The sequence below is a fragment of the Castor canadensis genome, chromosome 1 (assembly GCF_047511655.1).
Source record: "Castor canadensis chromosome 1, mCasCan1.hap1v2, whole genome shotgun sequence".
Taxonomy (NCBI): domain Eukaryota; kingdom Metazoa; phylum Chordata; class Mammalia; order Rodentia; family Castoridae; genus Castor; species Castor canadensis.
Genome location: NC_133386.1, coordinates 53,586,553 through 53,604,269, shown reverse-complemented (window position 1 = coordinate 53,604,269; position 17,717 = coordinate 53,586,553). Strand labels below are relative to the sequence as shown.

The following is a 17,717-nucleotide window of genomic DNA, read 5'->3' as shown; positions in this document are numbered from 1 at the left end:
GACTGGGATGTAGTGTCTGATGGAGACAATCTCTCACGTAAGTCATACGGATAGCAGAGAGCTTGGGACTCTGTTAGGGAGTGTTAATTGGCTTTATTACTCAATGCTGCCAAAAAAAAAAAAAAAAAAGACAAGAAAACGAAAGGAAAAGAAAGATGGAGCCAAGGAGTCCTACCCCCCATCAGCCTGGAAATCTCCTAATCAGCTAAAGTTCTCTAGTTGTAGTCCCTCCCCCTCCAATTCAAAATGAAGGGTAACTGAACTTCATGACTTCTCAAACTTCATTTCACCTCTGAGGTTCTACTCTTTTAACCTTATTCCTACTTCTATCAAGAATTACATGCTTTAAGCTAACTAGAATCTGTTCTTTTGCTATTCTAGTTTCTTTGTACATAACATAATCAGTGGTTTTCGATTTTTTTTTGTGGTGCTAGGAATAGATCCCAGGGCATGCTAGGTAAGCTCTCTATCAGTGAGCTACACCTCCAGCCCTCAAGTTATGTTTCCTAGAAGCAAATTTTCACAAGTATTTTTAAGATATTATGAAACATTGTAAACCTTCTTTTTCAAAGTAACCCACGAATGTATATCAACACTCAATTAATTAGACAGTGTCAATTAATTTGTGCTAATAATATGCTGTCACTAAGAATTTCAGTAACTTCCTATTCCCATGGGAAAAAAAAAAAAGATTTCAGTTACTAACCTAAATAAAGTTTCTTTCACCACCTCTGTGAGCACCTGTTGGGACATTTTTACCAATGTGTTTCGCCAATGTGTTAGGACAGGCATAGTGTTCTATTCTTAAAAAAAAAAAAAAAAAAAAAAAAAGTTATGCCTGTATACTTCTGCTTGAGTAAAACCACAGTAGAGAGAACTGCTACAGGAGATGGTACTTTGCTTGCTGTTAAAAATGCCACGAGAGGCTCGGGCACATTTGGTAGGTCCCTGCTCCTAAAAGGACATGAGTCAGTTTCATAATATTAAAAGAGTGAGTTGCACATCCCATCAAGATTCTTTAGTTTTAGGTATATTACAAATGCTAGTGCTTCCTGGCTTACCTTTTACATTTAATTACTTTTTTTTTTTTTTTTGTCAGTACTGGGGTTTTATCTAAGGGCCTCATGATTACTAAGCAGGCACTCTAGCCTTTGAGCTACTCTGCCAGCCCTGTTTTGTGTTGGGCATTTTTTTTGGTGAAACTGGGGTTTGAACTCAGAGCTTTGCATTTGCAAAGCTGGTGCTCTACTGCTTGGGCCACACCTCCAGTCCATTGTGCCCTGGTTATTTTGGAGATGGGATTCTCCTGAACTATCTTCCTGGGCTGGCCTTGAACCATGATCCTCTAGGATTACAGACATGTGCCAGCAGTGCCCAGCTTTACTTTTACATTTATGATAAAAACAATGCAAGTAGTTGTTTGAAATCAATAATGCTTTTAAGTATTTTGTTCAAGCTTCTGGATTAGTTTAACTATAGACCGCCCACAGAATACAAGAGGAGCTATTTAAAAGCCTTTGGGGCTGAGGTATAGCGCAATGGTAAGTGCTCGTCCAGCATGCATCAAGGTACTGGTTCGACTCCACTGCACCACAAAAAGAACCCCAAAAAGTTTTCATTAAAAACTACTTCTCTGTGTGATTCCAGTTTTCTTGACACTATGAATACAAGAAAATATAGGAATAATCCAACTACCATCCAATTCCTTTACTCTCACAATTTGCCTAAAACATAAATTAACCTTACTGTTCTAATTGATTTGAAAATTATTTTACCTTTATTTGAGCCTAAATAATTTGTGAATAAAATGCCAGTTTTAGATATCATATATGCCAGAATTCTGGTAATATCGTTTGAGTAAAGACTATACTGACAAATTTTAAATGTATCTGAATATAACTGTATTATACATATAATACATCTCATGCACTATCTACCTTAGAACTCAGTAAGCTTGGAAGATCCAAGCTGTCTGTAGCTCTCTACGTTTCTCACCTAAGGTTTGGGTCAGGATTTAAGGTTCAGAGAATGCTCCAGGAATTTCTACTGGTTCTAGCAGAGTGCTGGAGGAATCTAGTTCAAAGTCTCATTCCCCTCAATGCCAAATACAGCCTGAAAAAGAAAAGGCTCTGGGAATTACAACCGTTCAGAAAGGCCTACTGAATTATAAAACAAAGTCACATTCCAATAGAACTTTCATCTAGACTGTCCTGGAACTGGCCTATAAAAAGGATTATCAATCTTTTTAGCCCTTCTCAGAAAAACACCAGCAATCAGTTTTATCCTCCAGTGACAAAAAGGCCAGAATGATCAACAATAGCCTTTATCCTAAGTCACAAAAAATTTGACTTATTACTTACTAAATTATATTTCATATTAAATTTCAACTGAAAAAATTTAAGAATTCTAGATTTGTTCTTAACAAGATATTATTGATACACAGACATCCTTTAGTGCTTATAATAGTTTTTTTTAAAAAAAGTATTTGCTCTCTACAATTTAGACCTTGTTTTATCTCAGTAAGTTCAACTTTCAAAAATTCAACCATCTTTCAAAAATTACTATTTTAAGCTATAGTGTTTTAATTTGTGTACCACTAATATATATAAATCTTTAGAATCTTAAAATATTGTACACTAAATTTACAAATAGGTAGATTTTAAAAAACTCAACTTCAAAAGATAGCAGAAAAAAAAGGGAGTGGGAGGGAGGATCAGGGAAAGAGGAAAGCAGAGACAAATGAAGCAGGATGCAGTTCAAATGGGTCACCCTCAACTTTTAACTTTCCCTAAGAACAAAAAACAAGCTTAGCAACAGCATTCAGCCAATCACAAAGCAGACAAACAAGTAAAGCCTCAACTGCTTCAGATACCAATGAGATCCAACTTTCATTTTTTTTTTAAATTATATAGTGTTACAGCAGAACACAACAAGTAATAAAACTGGATATACTGTCCAGGTTAAAAGTAACTGATAAAGATAAAATCTCCTCTCTAACACTTCACAATTTTTTCAGATTTTAACAATGTAGCAATAATTTATTTCATGTTTAGCATATCAATATTATATCCATTACAGTTACCATTAAAATATGTGTATTTTAAGTAAAAATATGCAATTTTTTGTGATAAACCTTCTTGCTGTGAGTAGAACATAACGATAGGAATGTCTATAAGAAAAGATTCTTCTCTTTTAAAATTCCCTAACCCTTAATTTCTCAAATAGAAGGTGGGGAGGGGAGGGAAAACATGAACAATGAAATCCAAACAACTAAATACAAACCCAACCTTCGAGCAAACACAGGATCAAGCAAACTGAACATACTGCACAGTGTACTCTTTATGTTGATCACTCAATATATATCCTTCTTCTTTGAGAGAAGGTTTTTCTAAGGATGTAGGAAGAGTTTTCAAAGAGTTACAGATTTCATAATTGTAATGTTTAGTGTAAATCTCAGGATTTACTCAGATTGATAACAGCTACTTGCAATATAGACAGAAAAACACTGTCAAACAATAGTTAAAAATTTTCTTCATTTTGCTTTTATAAAGTATTTGAAAGAAATTTCCAATATTTTCTATGAAAATCTTCAAGAACCACCTTTACAGGGGAGGGGGATGAAAGAGCGCAGTGGGAGGAGGTAAATTAAGTATGACGTATTTGATACACTCTAAGAACCTTTGTAAATGTTACAATGTACCCCCACCCAGCACAACAATTAAAAAAAAAAAACTACCTTTAATTTTCTCAAGTACTATTTAAATCATTTGCTAAGGCTGGGGATCTAGCTTGCTAGAGAGCTTACCTAGCATGTGTGAGGCCTGGATTCTATCCCCAGCACTGTACTCCCCCACCAAAAAAGCTAGTTTTAGTTCCCTAAAAAATAATTTTTGCTGGGTATCAGTGGCTCACACTTGCAATCCTAGCTACTTGGGAGGTTGAGGTTATGAGGATACTGGTTCAAGGCTAGCCTGGGCAAATAGGTCTCAAGATCCCATCTTCAAAGTAACCAGAGCAAAATGGACTAGTGGTGTGACTCAAGCCATAGAGCACCTGCTTTCCAAGTGTGAAGCCCTGAGTTTAAATTTTGGTCCTCCTAAAAAATTATCGATCAATTTGATTTGTCATTTTTATCAATTATCTCCTAAACCCACCACACACTTTAAAACATAGGAAGTTTGCTAATAACTACAGGATGCTGTCAAAATGTATGTGTATTTTCCCCTCAATATTTTATTGTATGTTACATGTTCCCAGAGAGTGGGGAAAGAGTAAATAATGTTTGGGGACTAGCTTTAGGTTTTATTTACAAGGGATATCCTTACTCCATCCTTTCCCTCTATCTTCAGTTGTCACAGATAACTAGGCTATGCTAAGAAACAAGTCAGTTTCACTACATCATTTGGGAAAGAGATACTCTACAACAAGCTCATGTTTTCTTTTGGTTCTTAAACATTAATAATTTTGGGTATTATCCATTCAAATATTACTAAAAGTTTCTGCAACACAAGTATATCTATACATGAAGGATTGTTAAATTTACAGTACTGGGGTTTTGAACTCAGGGCTTCACATTTGCTAGGTAGGCACTCTACCACTTGAGCCATTCCACTAGTCCTTTTTTTGGCTGGGTGTTTTTCAAGATAGGATCTCAAGAAGTATTTGCCTAGGCTGGCTTCGAACTGTGATCTTCCTGATCTCTGCTTCCTGAATAGCTAAGATTATAGGTATAAGCCACTGGCAGCTGCCCATGTTCTTTTTCTTTACTTTTTTTGGCAGTATTGGGGTTTGAACTTAGGGCTCTACCACTTGAGCCACACCCCCAGCTCTTTCTTGCCCTTTACTATAAAGATGAGCACTCATAAGCCTTAAGCATCCCTGACAGTACCACTTTTGCACAGATTAGGTTAAAAGCTGACTTGCATATGAGTGCTTCTTAAATCATGTTGGACCAAACATCGGAAAATAGTTCTAAAAGAAATATAATTTAAAATGGCACTGGCAAAGTAAAGGAAGTTCTCAGAAGGCAAAAAATGAGCAATGAGAGGAATCCAGGGAGGTAATGAACACTGAGGCTGGTGGTTTATAGATCCCCAGTAACCTAGAGCAGCAACCTAGGGAAGGGACAGATGAAAAAAGCCTAGGATTTAAAAACACCTGATTCAGACCTGCAAAGACTTCAGACCTTAGAAATATTTGAGACAGAATACTGGTTCAATATGTTTTTGATTTTTTTGAAAGGAAATGGAAAGTACAGATGAGGAACAGGAAACTATCAAAAATAACCAGATGAATCTGAAAATGAGTCAAATGTAGTTATTATAAAAACTAATAATAAAAATTCAATGGATAAGAGGAATATTCTGTATAGCTGGAGAAAATTATCAGTAAACTACAAAGTAAATCCAAAGAAATAATCCAGAATGCAGCAGAGAACAGAAAATATAATAAAAGAAAAAAAAAACAGGGAGGGTGAGAAGATAGAATGGAACAAAGGCAATATTCTACGAAATGATATTTAAAATTTTCTAGAACTGATTAAAGATAGCACAATGTATCCCATGCAGGATAACTAGAATGAAATTTGCATCTCGACCTAGAGTAAAACTGAAAATTTTTAAGAAAAAGGGAAGATCTTAAAGTCTAGCACAGAGAAAAGCCATACTGACTACAATGGAAAAACTAAACTGACAGGCTAATTTCCAAGAATGGATACCAGAAGAAACTGAAACAGTATCTTCAAAGTACTGAGAGAAAATGGTCATTCTTGAGTTTATATCATATGAGACTACCTTTCAAGAAAGCAAACAATCTCAGTTTGAGGTTAGCCTGTGCAAAAAAAGTTTCTGAGACCCTATCTTAATGGAAAAAGCTGAGTGTGGTGGTGCACATCTGTCATCCCAGCAGTGACAAAAAGCATAAAATAGGAGGATTATAATCCAGGCTTGCCTAGGCAAAAAGCAAGATCCTATCTCCAAAATAATCAGAACAAAAAGAGCTGAAGTTGTGGTTCAAATGGTAGAATGCCTGCCTAGCAAGCATAGAACCCTGAGTTTAAACCCCAGTACTGCAAAAACAAAACAAAACAAAACAAAACAAAAAAACGTGGTGAAAGGAAAGAAAGAAACACATTTTAAGGGATAAAAACTAAGTCTACCACTAATACGTCCTCACTGAAAGAGTTTCAGTTCAGAAGGAAGCAAAATGATTCCAGAAGGAAGTATTAAAAATATGAAAGAATAGTCTATACAGTACAGATTCTTCATACCTAAGATTTTCATTTCATAGTAAAATTCTCACCTACCCAGAATAGTGCATCCATTAAGGATTCTGAATATCTTTGTGTGAATAAATGGTTTTGTCTTTCCTAGCTTAGAGTACAATGGCTAGATCATGTAACAGGCATAGGTTTAACTTTTTAAGAACTGTCAAACTGTTTTCCAAAGTGATTGTACCATTTCACATTCTTTTTAATAGCAATGTCTTTGAGTTCCAGTTGTTCCACATTTTCACCAACACTTGGTATTGTCAATTAAATATTTAATCTAATCAGTATTTGCAATGGTTCTCAACTAGGAATGATTTTGCCCCTAGAGGACATTTAACAATGTCTGCATACATCTTTGCTTTTCACAACTGGGTGATGGGGAGGTACAATAGTAGGAGAGTTCAGAAATGCTACTAACATCTTACAATGCACAGTCCCCACAACAAAGAATTATCTGACCCCAAATGTCAAATGCTAATGTTGAGAAATATGTGCAGCTGTATTTGTTTTCCTTTTTCTATGGTGCTGGAGATTGAATCAGACCCTTCACATGCTAGGCAAGCATTCTACCACTGATTCTACCACTGGGCTGTAACACAAGCAAGCCCCTTCACAATGGTTTTGGTATTTAAAAAAAATTGGTTGGCTTTTTTTGTTTGTTCATTTGGTTGTCGTGCCAGGGACCAAACTGAGGTCCTTGCACATACTAGGCAAGTGCTCTACCAATGAGCTATACCCCCAGACACTCTCTTTTTTGGAGAGAGCATCTCACTATGTAGTCCATGCTGGGCTTGAACTCTCAATCCTCCTGCCTCAGCCTCCTGAGTGCTGAGATTATTGGCATACCAGTTCTTAACTATTATTTATATATTCTGAATACAAGTACTTTGTTTGATATATATATATATCAAACATGTTTTCTTCCAATCTGTAGCTTATCTTTTCATTGTCTTAATGGTATCTTTTGAACATCTTAACTTCTTAATTTTGATGTGGTCCAATTTAGCAATTTTTCTTTAATATATCATGCTTATTGTATTCTAAGAAATCTTTGCCTCAATGTCTCAAAGATTTTTCTTGTTTTCTTCTAGAACTTTTAGCTTTAGCTTTTAATAGACCAAATATATTTTATTGCCAAAGTGTTTCTCTCCAGAAAATGGAAATATGAGTGGAAGATATTCAACCTTTAATATATCTATTATACCTATCATCCTACTACAATTATTAAGAATTCTATAGCACAGATAACCTTTTTGATGGAAGAATGTATTACTCAAGTTTTCATCACTATGATGAAATCCCTGAGGCAGGCTACTTATGAAGAAAAGAGGTTTACTTGGCTTACACATTTGGCAACTAGAAGTTCAAATGGCATAACAGAGGCTCTGCAGAAGGTGGTTCCTTAGTTGCCTCACCTTATAGAGGATAGAAAATGGCAGGAGCCAGCAGATTACATCTCCTAACTAGGAAGCAGAGAGTGCTATGGGGGCCAGGCTTGCTCCTTTTATAACTTTGGACATATTAACAATGAGCTAAGGGGTCACTAGGCCTCACCTCTTAAAGATTTCACAGCCCCTTCCAACACTGTCACCCTGGGGACCAAGTCTCCATCTCCAATTACGTAAGCCCTTGGGGGACACCCAAGCCATATCCCAAACATAGCATGGAAGAATGGGACGAAGATGTATAGCTCTTATAGGGTGTGGTGTTTTGTTTTTAGGGACCAAATCTTATCTTAAAGTCTTCTGAACATCTGCATGTATGCATGTTAAATCAAGTACTACATCAACCCCAAGTGCAAAAAAGTAATATGGTCTTTCTTGCACAGCCTAGAGCTGGCAAATGTGGGGAACTGCTAACATTGCTCGATTTTTGCTTCCCTTGCACCTTTTAGAAGCAGTATTAGTTGACACCACATAGAAAACTGGGTAGCACATACCATAAGCTTAAATGGTTCTCCCCATCTCAGAACCTGGCACAGAAGAATGGGCCATGGAAGCAGTGTTTTGGACAAAGATCCTTTATAAAAAGCTTCCTGATATGTGGTAATTTATATCAGAAAACAAACAATTCCCAAAACTTTCCAGTAAACCAATAGCTGAAGAAATGAAAAAATGGTACTGGAATTGCACAATGGTATATATGATGACCTGAGAGAAAATATTTTTGAACTGGGTTTCAAGATAATTTTGTATACTTGGAGTACATTTTAAATGTACTAAATCTAAATATAGGTCTGGGGGCATGGCTCAAGTGGTAGAGTGCCTGTGTAGCAAGTACGAGGCTTGAGTTCAAACCACAGTACTGCTAAATCTAAATGTCAATTTGAGTCTAAATTGTTCATTTGATATAGTCTAAAATTCTTACAGTTTAAAGCTTACTTTGAAACAGAGCTTTAGTGCATGAAGATGATTTTTGGATACTTTTCTACTCTTTCTGCTTCAGGAAATTATTTACTAGGGAAGATTTACAATAATGTAAGCAGCAAATGGGACATTAAAGGAAGAAGAATGGCTCTAAATTTTATAAGGAATTTCAAAGACCTATAATATCTATGCATTATTGAAGCTTCATGTTTTAGAAAAATTTTTCCTAGCCACTGATGAGTAAGGATGCTATTAAGAATAATAGAAACCACAGTTTCAGACACAATAATTGAACCCCAAAAAATCGGTCTCCAGACTAAATGCACTTGATTCATGCCAATTGTACTTTTCAGAATAATTCTTCTGAGAAGCAAGGTTGATTTTGCTTTATTAAATTTTTTTCTTTCCCCCTCCCCCTCTCCCTCCTCCTTTCTTCTTCTTCTTTTTTTTTTTTTGTGATACTGGTGTTTCTACTCAGGGCTTTGTGCCTAGTAGGCAAGTGTTCTGCCACTTGAGCCACTCTCATAGTTCTTAAATCTTTTTCTTAAGTGTGAATACTGAACTTAAATGTTGGCATCTTCCTACCATCTTTCTTCCTCAAAATGCCTTATTCCCTCCACCCCCAAAAGCAAGCAGGTTTGTCTACTCTGTTTTACTTAGTGAGAAAGATGTGCAAGTTATTTTCCTATATAAATTTGTACCCAATTAAAGTTTATTTTGGTTTGCTTCTTCATCCTTTCAGTAAAGTTCTTAGATATAGTCAGACTGACAGATGACCTAAGTTCTCAATAGTAAAGAAACCAACTTTCAAAATGTTAGGTTAACCCCCCACACAACTGCAACCAATGGAGGGTAAAAATAAGATGGACTTTTAACTTGGCCACAGCTTTTCCAGACACTTGAGTTTTAGGGGCATGTGCCTGCTACCTCTGATTCCCCACCCTCTGATCCTGCAATAACATGATCAAGACTCCTAGCTCTGAGACTCTTAGACTCTAACCTCTAGCACTGGACAAGACTAAACTCTAGTACTGGACCATTGCTAGGAGCCCCTGATGGGACAGTCTGGTCCAAGGAAAGGTTTGAAAATCAAGACTAAGAAGAATGGGTTCTGAAGAAGCAAGAATACCAGAAACATTTTATAGGACTGTGAATGCCCACAAAGGCACGATCTATGCTTATGTCTGCAGCACTTGCATTAGGGTGGAGATTGGCAGTTCCTTCCTACACATGCAAACTATACTTGGGGTGGGGGCTAAATGAGAAATTTCAGTGTGTCTAAACTTATTTTTCATGTCTCAAAATATTTTCTTCTCAGCTGCCTAAAATGGTTTTGTCCATTAAGTTTAAGGATGAGGTAGGAATGGGTGAGACAGCAGAAGAACAAATATAACCAAGACCTCAGCTAGAGAGAAATATGTCACAAAGGAAAAAATTTGTCTGAATTCTCAAGATCCTAGGTCTTGGTAGGAATCATAAAATCTCACATTAATTAATAAATATGGTTCTACACAGGAACTGTGGAACAAAATACATATAGTTTCATGATCCACAAATTAATGTACATAGAGTGGTATGTACAATTTCTTATAACAATCTTGTGAGATAGATTTCATTATTTTTGCATAACTCATGAAGAAACTTGTGGTACAGATGGCAGAGCTACAAGTCAAACCCAGGTCTGTTCTGACTTCTGGTTCAATGATTTCTTTCTTTCCACTAATCAACAGTTTAAACTGGAGCTTCAGAGTCAGCTCTTAGAGAGCGCTTACAACCTGGATAAATTTCCCTGCTACAGCCGTTATCTCTGGACACTGTAATTCCCAGTGGGCTAGCCAGTCTCCCTTACTAGACTGAAAGCTCCAAGCAAGGGTAGGAAATAGCCCATCTTTTCTACCACTGACTTCCTTAGTACGTGATGAGTGAATTAGAGGAAGCAAAGAGAGGTGTCTGATCAGGAAACAGATTTAGAGGTTAGCTTTCCCTAAGATTATTGAACCAATAAGAAGATAGATACATAGACAGGCATGCTAGGACAAAGAGGAAAATGGATTTGGAAGAGAGCCTCAATCTCCGTGAGGTGATATTCTAAGCCTTTATGTCCCTCCCCATGTGCACAATGGGAACCATAAATAGTGGTCTTGAGAGGCACAGGATTACACACAGTCACATACAGCGACTCACCAATAGTAAGTGGTCAGAAAATCTTAGCTATGGGAACTATAGTAAAAGCTACTGTAGCACACTGAACCAGCAGGCCTGTCTTATTTGGAATATAAATCACACAACTTTTCAGCACAGTATTTGTGGAATAGCTGTAATTTTACTTCATCTTTTGGTGTTTTATGCTTGAATAATATTTAAGATAAAATTATTGGGTATTGATGAACTTTTAAAAATTTGTTATTTGTAATGGTATAATTATTTGTCTTACTTATTAAGTATCAGTAAATAATTTAGTATTAAGCACAGTTTTACATAGTATTAAGCCCAATTTTACCTGTTACAATAGAATCTATATTTTTAAAACAATGTAATATTGAACAGTTTGTCTTAAATTCTTTAGGTATTTTTTATTACTAACATAGTTCTTCCTTGGTTAATAAAACCCAAAATCTTTAGCTGGGTATTTTGCCACTTAGAATAAAGACTAATGTCTAGTTTTCCTTGAAGCTAGGAGTGACTAAGTTACTAAGCTTTGGCCAATGAGATATAAAGGGAAGTGGAGTGTGCACAGGAAATGTTAACAAACTGAGAAAGCAAGTGCTCATCCTCCCAGTAAATTCTTCCTCTGTCTGAAATGAGGATGTGATGGCTAGAGCTTAGACAGCCATTTTGGGCTCTATCTTAGAGATGGAAACCACATCTTGACATTGCTGGGGCAGGTTTGTGTTCCTGATGATTATGGGGCTTCTAAACCAGTCTTCATTTACATGAGAAATGAACTTTCTTGCTTAAGGACTTTTTTTTTTTTGGTGGTACTGGATTTGAATTCAGAGCCTTATGCTTGTTAGGCAGTCACTCTACCACTTGAGCCACTCCACCAACCCTTATTTATGTTGGGTATTGTCAAGATAGGGTCTTGTGAACCATTTGCCTAGGCTGGCTTCAAACTGCAATCTTCCTGATCTCTGCCTCTGGAGTAGTTAGGATTATAAACGTGAGCTACTGCATCTGGCTAAGGACTCATTTTTTCTATCACTGTTAGCCTAATCTATTGTTAAATAATAAAAAGTGAAATCCAAATTTGAACCTTCCTTTCATCCTCCCTCCCTTCCCTCCTTCCTCCCTTCCTTCTCCCCTCCCTCCCTCCCTGCCTCCCTCTCTCCCTCTCTCCCTCCCTTTCCTCTTCTTTTTGCAGTACAGGGGACTGAACTCATGGTCCTGTGCATGGTAAGCAAACACTTTCCCACTGAGATACACCCCCATCCCCAGCTCCACTTATTTTCTTCATGTTTTTTCCTCCACTATACATGCCTGTCCTTTTCTGTTTCCCTTCTTCTTATGCCCACTGCAGACTCCTGGGCTTCTGTAGCTACACTTCCTTTGACTCATTTCTATGAGGTAGGGAGAGAAAAGGGCCAAGCAGATTCATTTGGCTGCACCACTACTGCCATAGCTCTAATCATACTGCAAACCCATTCTTTATCCTCACTCACTCTAGGGTCTATTTTGTTCTTTTTTCTTTTATTCTGTCTTTCTCTTTCTTTTCGATACATTCTTATAGTACAGCCCAGGATGTCCTGGCATTTACTCTATAGCCAAGCTGGCCTCCTGTCTCTGTCTCCCAATTGCTGGCAGTATGGAGATTGCAGGCATGTGCTACCCTGCCCCCGCACCCCCTCCAGCTTAATTTTGTTCATCATCCTAGAAGTTCAACTCCAAAATGAACTACCCTCAAAACAGCATTCATTTATTATTCACTCAATAAATTTCTGTTGGAGTCTACTGTATGTTAGGGATTATTATATGACTAAGCAGACCCTGATATCAGAGACCTAAATCAGGCATTCTTTGAAAAATGTACATTGAACTTCGTTCTGTGAATTTGTGCTCTACACCTTTGTAGAACCAAGTTTTCCAGAATGATGGAAGAAGAATGAGTGTAAATGAGAAAGATGACATCTGCAGTGGTAGAAAGAGCCTTAGTATAGGAAGTAAGGTGTGGAGGAGGGCTCTCAGAGACAAAAGCGAAGATGTGACTAAAGCAAGGGAGAAAGCAGACAGGAGAGGAACACATATTGGCTTTATTATGCTTCACAATGGCTTCTTTACCTTCACAACCGTCTTCATACTTTAGGGATTACAGGAACAATCTTACTGAATACTTCTAGAATTTCTTTCTAGAGCATAGCAACTACCCTCCTTATTGCCATATCTCCCCTTACACTGCTAAAATCAAAGACCTTAAGAAGCCTGCAAGAAACTTCCCACCCTATTCCTTCCCAATTCTTGCCTCCATTCAGAATTTCTACCCATTCCTACCTCTCATTGGATCAGTGTACAATGAAAGTGTACTTCTACCAGTACACTCTGAGGCAGGAGGAGATTGCACAGAATGGGGAGTGAGGGGTATTGTTGGAATTCCTGGTTAAAACTTAGTTTTAATTTTTCATAGAAGCACTGCTGATATCCAATCTGAACATCAGTTTTTGCTATCAGCTCTGGAGTTCAGCAACCCTATGTAGTTAAAATCAGCTTTAGGATTTGCGTGAGTGAGCAAGTAAGTTCAGAGTTACAAACAATTAATATGCATCTTAACTTTGAACTGTAATACTTTTGTGAGACATAGAAAGCTTAAACATAACTTTTTCTGGGGGTCTAATACAAAGACAGCACTGCTATTGTGATATATGACTCCAGAAGAATGAAAAAGCAACCAGGTACTGACGCTGGGATCTGGTACTTTTTGTTTTTGTTTTTATCTTAAGTTGGAGAGAAAGCAAATTTATTAAAAATGACTAAACTGGTTTGTGACATGTAGTTCTTAATATTCTAATATGGCATTATGAATTTTTTTTAAGTTGTGGTTTTAACACTTCACCAATAGTTTCTTTTCTTGTTAACTTTCAGACAACTCTGCTGAAGCTAAATGCCTAGAGGAAGTGCTACAATTTTAGCCTTCTTGTTTCCAGTTCAATTGCTATTCTCAGCTTTTCCCCACTAGTGAAGTATCACATGTTGACCTATAGCTCTCTTTCTAACCTAACAAAAACGCTCTTAAAACAATTATAGTGAAATAACAAAACAAGCATAAATCTGAGTTAGAAAAGAGGCATACTGGGCCATCAGCACTAACAGAAAGGCTTACAGATGTTTAGAACTTTGGCTTTGGTTCAGTACCTCAGTTAAGAAAGTTACTGATTTTTCCCATGTCTTTTTTTCTATAGGGGCCCTGCCAATAACATGTGCTCAAAATGTAACTTTTTCTATATTCCTGACACAGCATAAAAAAGCACAAAATATTCTAAGTAATAAACACAAGTTTTCCCTCCCCAATGGGCCATAAGTCCAGAAAAACAAGTTACCTCACTTATGAACCATGCTATTTAAGATGATGATATAACAATATTCCACTACTATTGTCTATTAAAAATATACTTTCTAAATCAAAATCTTAGCTCGAATGTTGTTTGGCAGGGTCCCAAAAATCCTTTTTTTCGCCTTATACTTTTAAATGCGATTTAGAACACAGAAAAAGATATGCTTTTATTTCATCTAGTAAACATTATTTGGTTCTACAAACCACAAATCTTTGCTAATTAGTATCTTTGCATTGCAATAGTTAAGACAATCTTAATTCTTCGGGATGACTGAAGTATTCCAAGATGTTAAAATAGTCTTGAATCAAACAATGCAATTATATTCAGCAACTAGTTCAGATTTGATGTAATAATTACAGAATTTTAGAGCTGAAATAATTATAAATTGGGTGAAGCTAAAATAGGAATTTGGAGTAGCTAAATACTAATACTCTCATTCTATAGATGAAGAAATTGAGAACCAGAGGTAAAATACCTACCAGAGGTAAAACATTCATACATTTATCATATAGTTGCTTAACAACTTGGGGGGGTCCATGTGTAAAATCAGGGCTGGCCATAGAACTTGACAGAGTAAGCAAGGCAAATCTGTAATCTCAGCATTTGGGAGGCTGAGGCAGAAGGACTGTAAGTTCCAGGTCAGCCTGGGCTCAATAAAACATCAAAACAAAATAAAACTTAGTTGTACAGAGATACCACAATAAAACCACCTCACTTTGTACAATTAATATATGCAAAATTAAATAACTTAAAAAAGAATTTGCTAGAGTAAATGTCTCCTTGCTTGCATAATTTCAGAATTGCTATTATTAAAACAACCAAAACAAACAAACCATAAAAACTGTCCCTCAAGGCTGGGCAATGGGTGGCTCACACCTGTAATCCTAGCTAATTGGGGGCCTGAGATTGGGAGGATCGTGGTTTGAGGTCAGCCTGGGGAAATAGTTCAAGAGACTCCATCCCCAAAATAACCAGAGCAAAATGGACTGGAGATGAGGCTCAAGAGGTAAAGCATCTGTTTTGTGAGTGCTTGTTTTGCAAGTGTGAAGCCCTGAGTTCAAACCCCAGTCCCACCCACCAAAACAACAAAACCCCCCAAAAACAACTGTCCTTCAAATTTTCCTCAGGGATGAGAAAGGTAAAATGATACCTACTTGTCTTTCCTTTATATATTCACGTGAGGTTCAGCAATGCCTATAGTTCTATAAGCAGAATAATTCCGTTGTCTTCAGCTAAAAAACAAATAACCTCATAAAGGAGAAACCTCATTGCCATGGTTTAGATGTACAGGAAGACTGGTCCCCAGTGCTCCAACTGAAACCACTAAGTAGTGGGGCCCAGTGGGAGATGATTAGGTAATTAGGTCATGGGCTCCACCCTCATAAATGGATTTGGGAGTAGATCAGGTCTTCTAGAACTGGACAGCAGTTTGTTAAAAATGAGGTCATCCCGTGCCTTGGCTTCTTTTGCAACTGCCAGTTCTCTTTCTGCTTTCCCTCAGCCAGGATGTTGGTACCCTGCAAATCACCAGGATCATGAGCTAAATAAAACTTCATATATATATATAATTTTTTTTTGTGTGTGTGGTGCTGGGGATTGAACCCAGAGTCTCACACATGCCAGGCAAATGCTCTACCACTGAGCTCCACCCACAACCTTAACTAAACTTCTTTATAAGTTATTCAGCCTTGTATATTTTGTTATAGCAACACAAATTGGATTAAGACATTCATTAAACTAGATAATGGATTCAAACCTTATGTAGGCATGTAAGATCAAAATCATGTATACACAATTTACCTTGAAAAATCTCCTTTAGAAGGTACTATGCTGGAGACTGACAAACCACTTATTGAGCCTAAGGCAGACATTTGGTCCTGCAGCACTGGAACAGATTACTTTATTCTATCACTAGCTAGAGTCATTGGCTTATGTTTAGAAACCTTGTATTTAAAAACCCAATGAGAGCTTATGTTTCTCTTCAACAAAATTGGAGAAGAGGGCAGAACAGGTTCTGCCTGAAAGTAAAGGGGATAGGGAAGGAGAGGGAGGAGGGGGAAGAGATGCCCAAACAATGTCTGCCGATATGAATAAATGAATAAACAAACAAACAAAAAAACCCAGTGAGATGCTTTTTCTATGAGAAGCCAGCAGGAACACAAACCAAAGGGAAAATAGCAGATGTCAGTTTCTTACTGTATATTACTTAGGGACATATGCTCCTTGAGTGGGATGTGGGACAGAATTAATTTCATTAAAAGTATGTTCAGCCCCATATTATAAATTTTTTTCAATTTATTTATTTATTTTTATTGTTGTGCTGGAGTATGCTGTGGCATTTACAAAAGTTCTCAGAATATGTAAAATACATCATATTTGAGTTCACTCCATCCACATTACAAATTTTTTGATGAGCAAGAATAGTTAAATATGCTTAAGTTAAATGTATGAGTGATCTAACTCCATTGTGGGGTATCAGCTCCTTTCTAAGAGCTGGTTTGGAGCAGGAAAACAATGATGACAATAGGCTCAGTGCCTGACAGCATGGAAGGACCTCCATAGGGAGGAGGAAGACTATGACCAAAGACAATTCTGCCTTACTTCACAAGTTTGTCAAGACTATAGATTGCATATGCTACATACAACCTTTAACTCATAATAGCTTCTTAACCATACTATCCTAAATGCTCAAACATGCTAGATACTTGAGAATTTTCCTTAATTTCCCTTCAATTTTGCAAACAGTAACCACTAATGTCATGGTATTATATTTTACTAGTTTGGGTTTGAAATGAAGTCTAGTTTAAAGCAACACATGCTGTACCACTGAGCTACATCCATAGCACTTGAGCAAATTTAAAAGAAACACAATAAAATCAAACTAGAAATAAATAATAGGAAGATAACAGTAAAATCAAGGACTGGAGATATAAGATTAGTGGTAGAGTACTTGCCTAACAAGAGCAAAGCTCTGGGTTTGAGATCCTCAGTATCACAAAGGGAAAAAAAAGAAAGGAAACTTAGATACATTTGGAAACTAAAAATAATGGTTATGAATACTTCATGGTAAAAGAGGAATTCTCAAAAGGAATTAAAAAAATATTTTGAAGTGAGTGAAAAGGAAAATACACTAAAACTTATGGGACACAGCTAAAGCCGAAGGAAAATCATAACCCTATATTCATATATTAGAAGAGAGAAAACTTTCAAATAAAGAATCCAAGTTTCTACTTATCCAGAGAAAGAGTAATATAAACTGAGAAGCAAGCAGAAAGAAGGAAATGATAAAGTGCAGAAATCAATGAAATTGAAAACAGAAAAATGAAAGAGAAAAACCAGTGAAACAAAGTGCTGGCTCTTTAAAGAATAAAAAAAAAACAAAAACAAAACCAACTTTGAGCAAGGCTGATGAAGAAGAAAAAGACATTAATAATATCAGTAATGAAAGAAAGGGTTGTTATTAAAGAACCTACAGAGACCAAAAGATAATAATGGAATACTATGAACTCTACATTTATAAAGTTGAAAATTAAGATTAAA

The 17,717-nt window shown here is 36.7% G+C and overlaps 1 protein-coding gene across 2 annotated transcripts in view; it reads right to left on the bottom strand.

Moving 5' to 3' along the window:
- Positions 1-17,717, bottom strand: part of Sesn1 (sestrin 1) — a 94,691-nt gene that overhangs the window by 28,554 nt on the left and 48,420 nt on the right. The window lies entirely within an intron of this gene.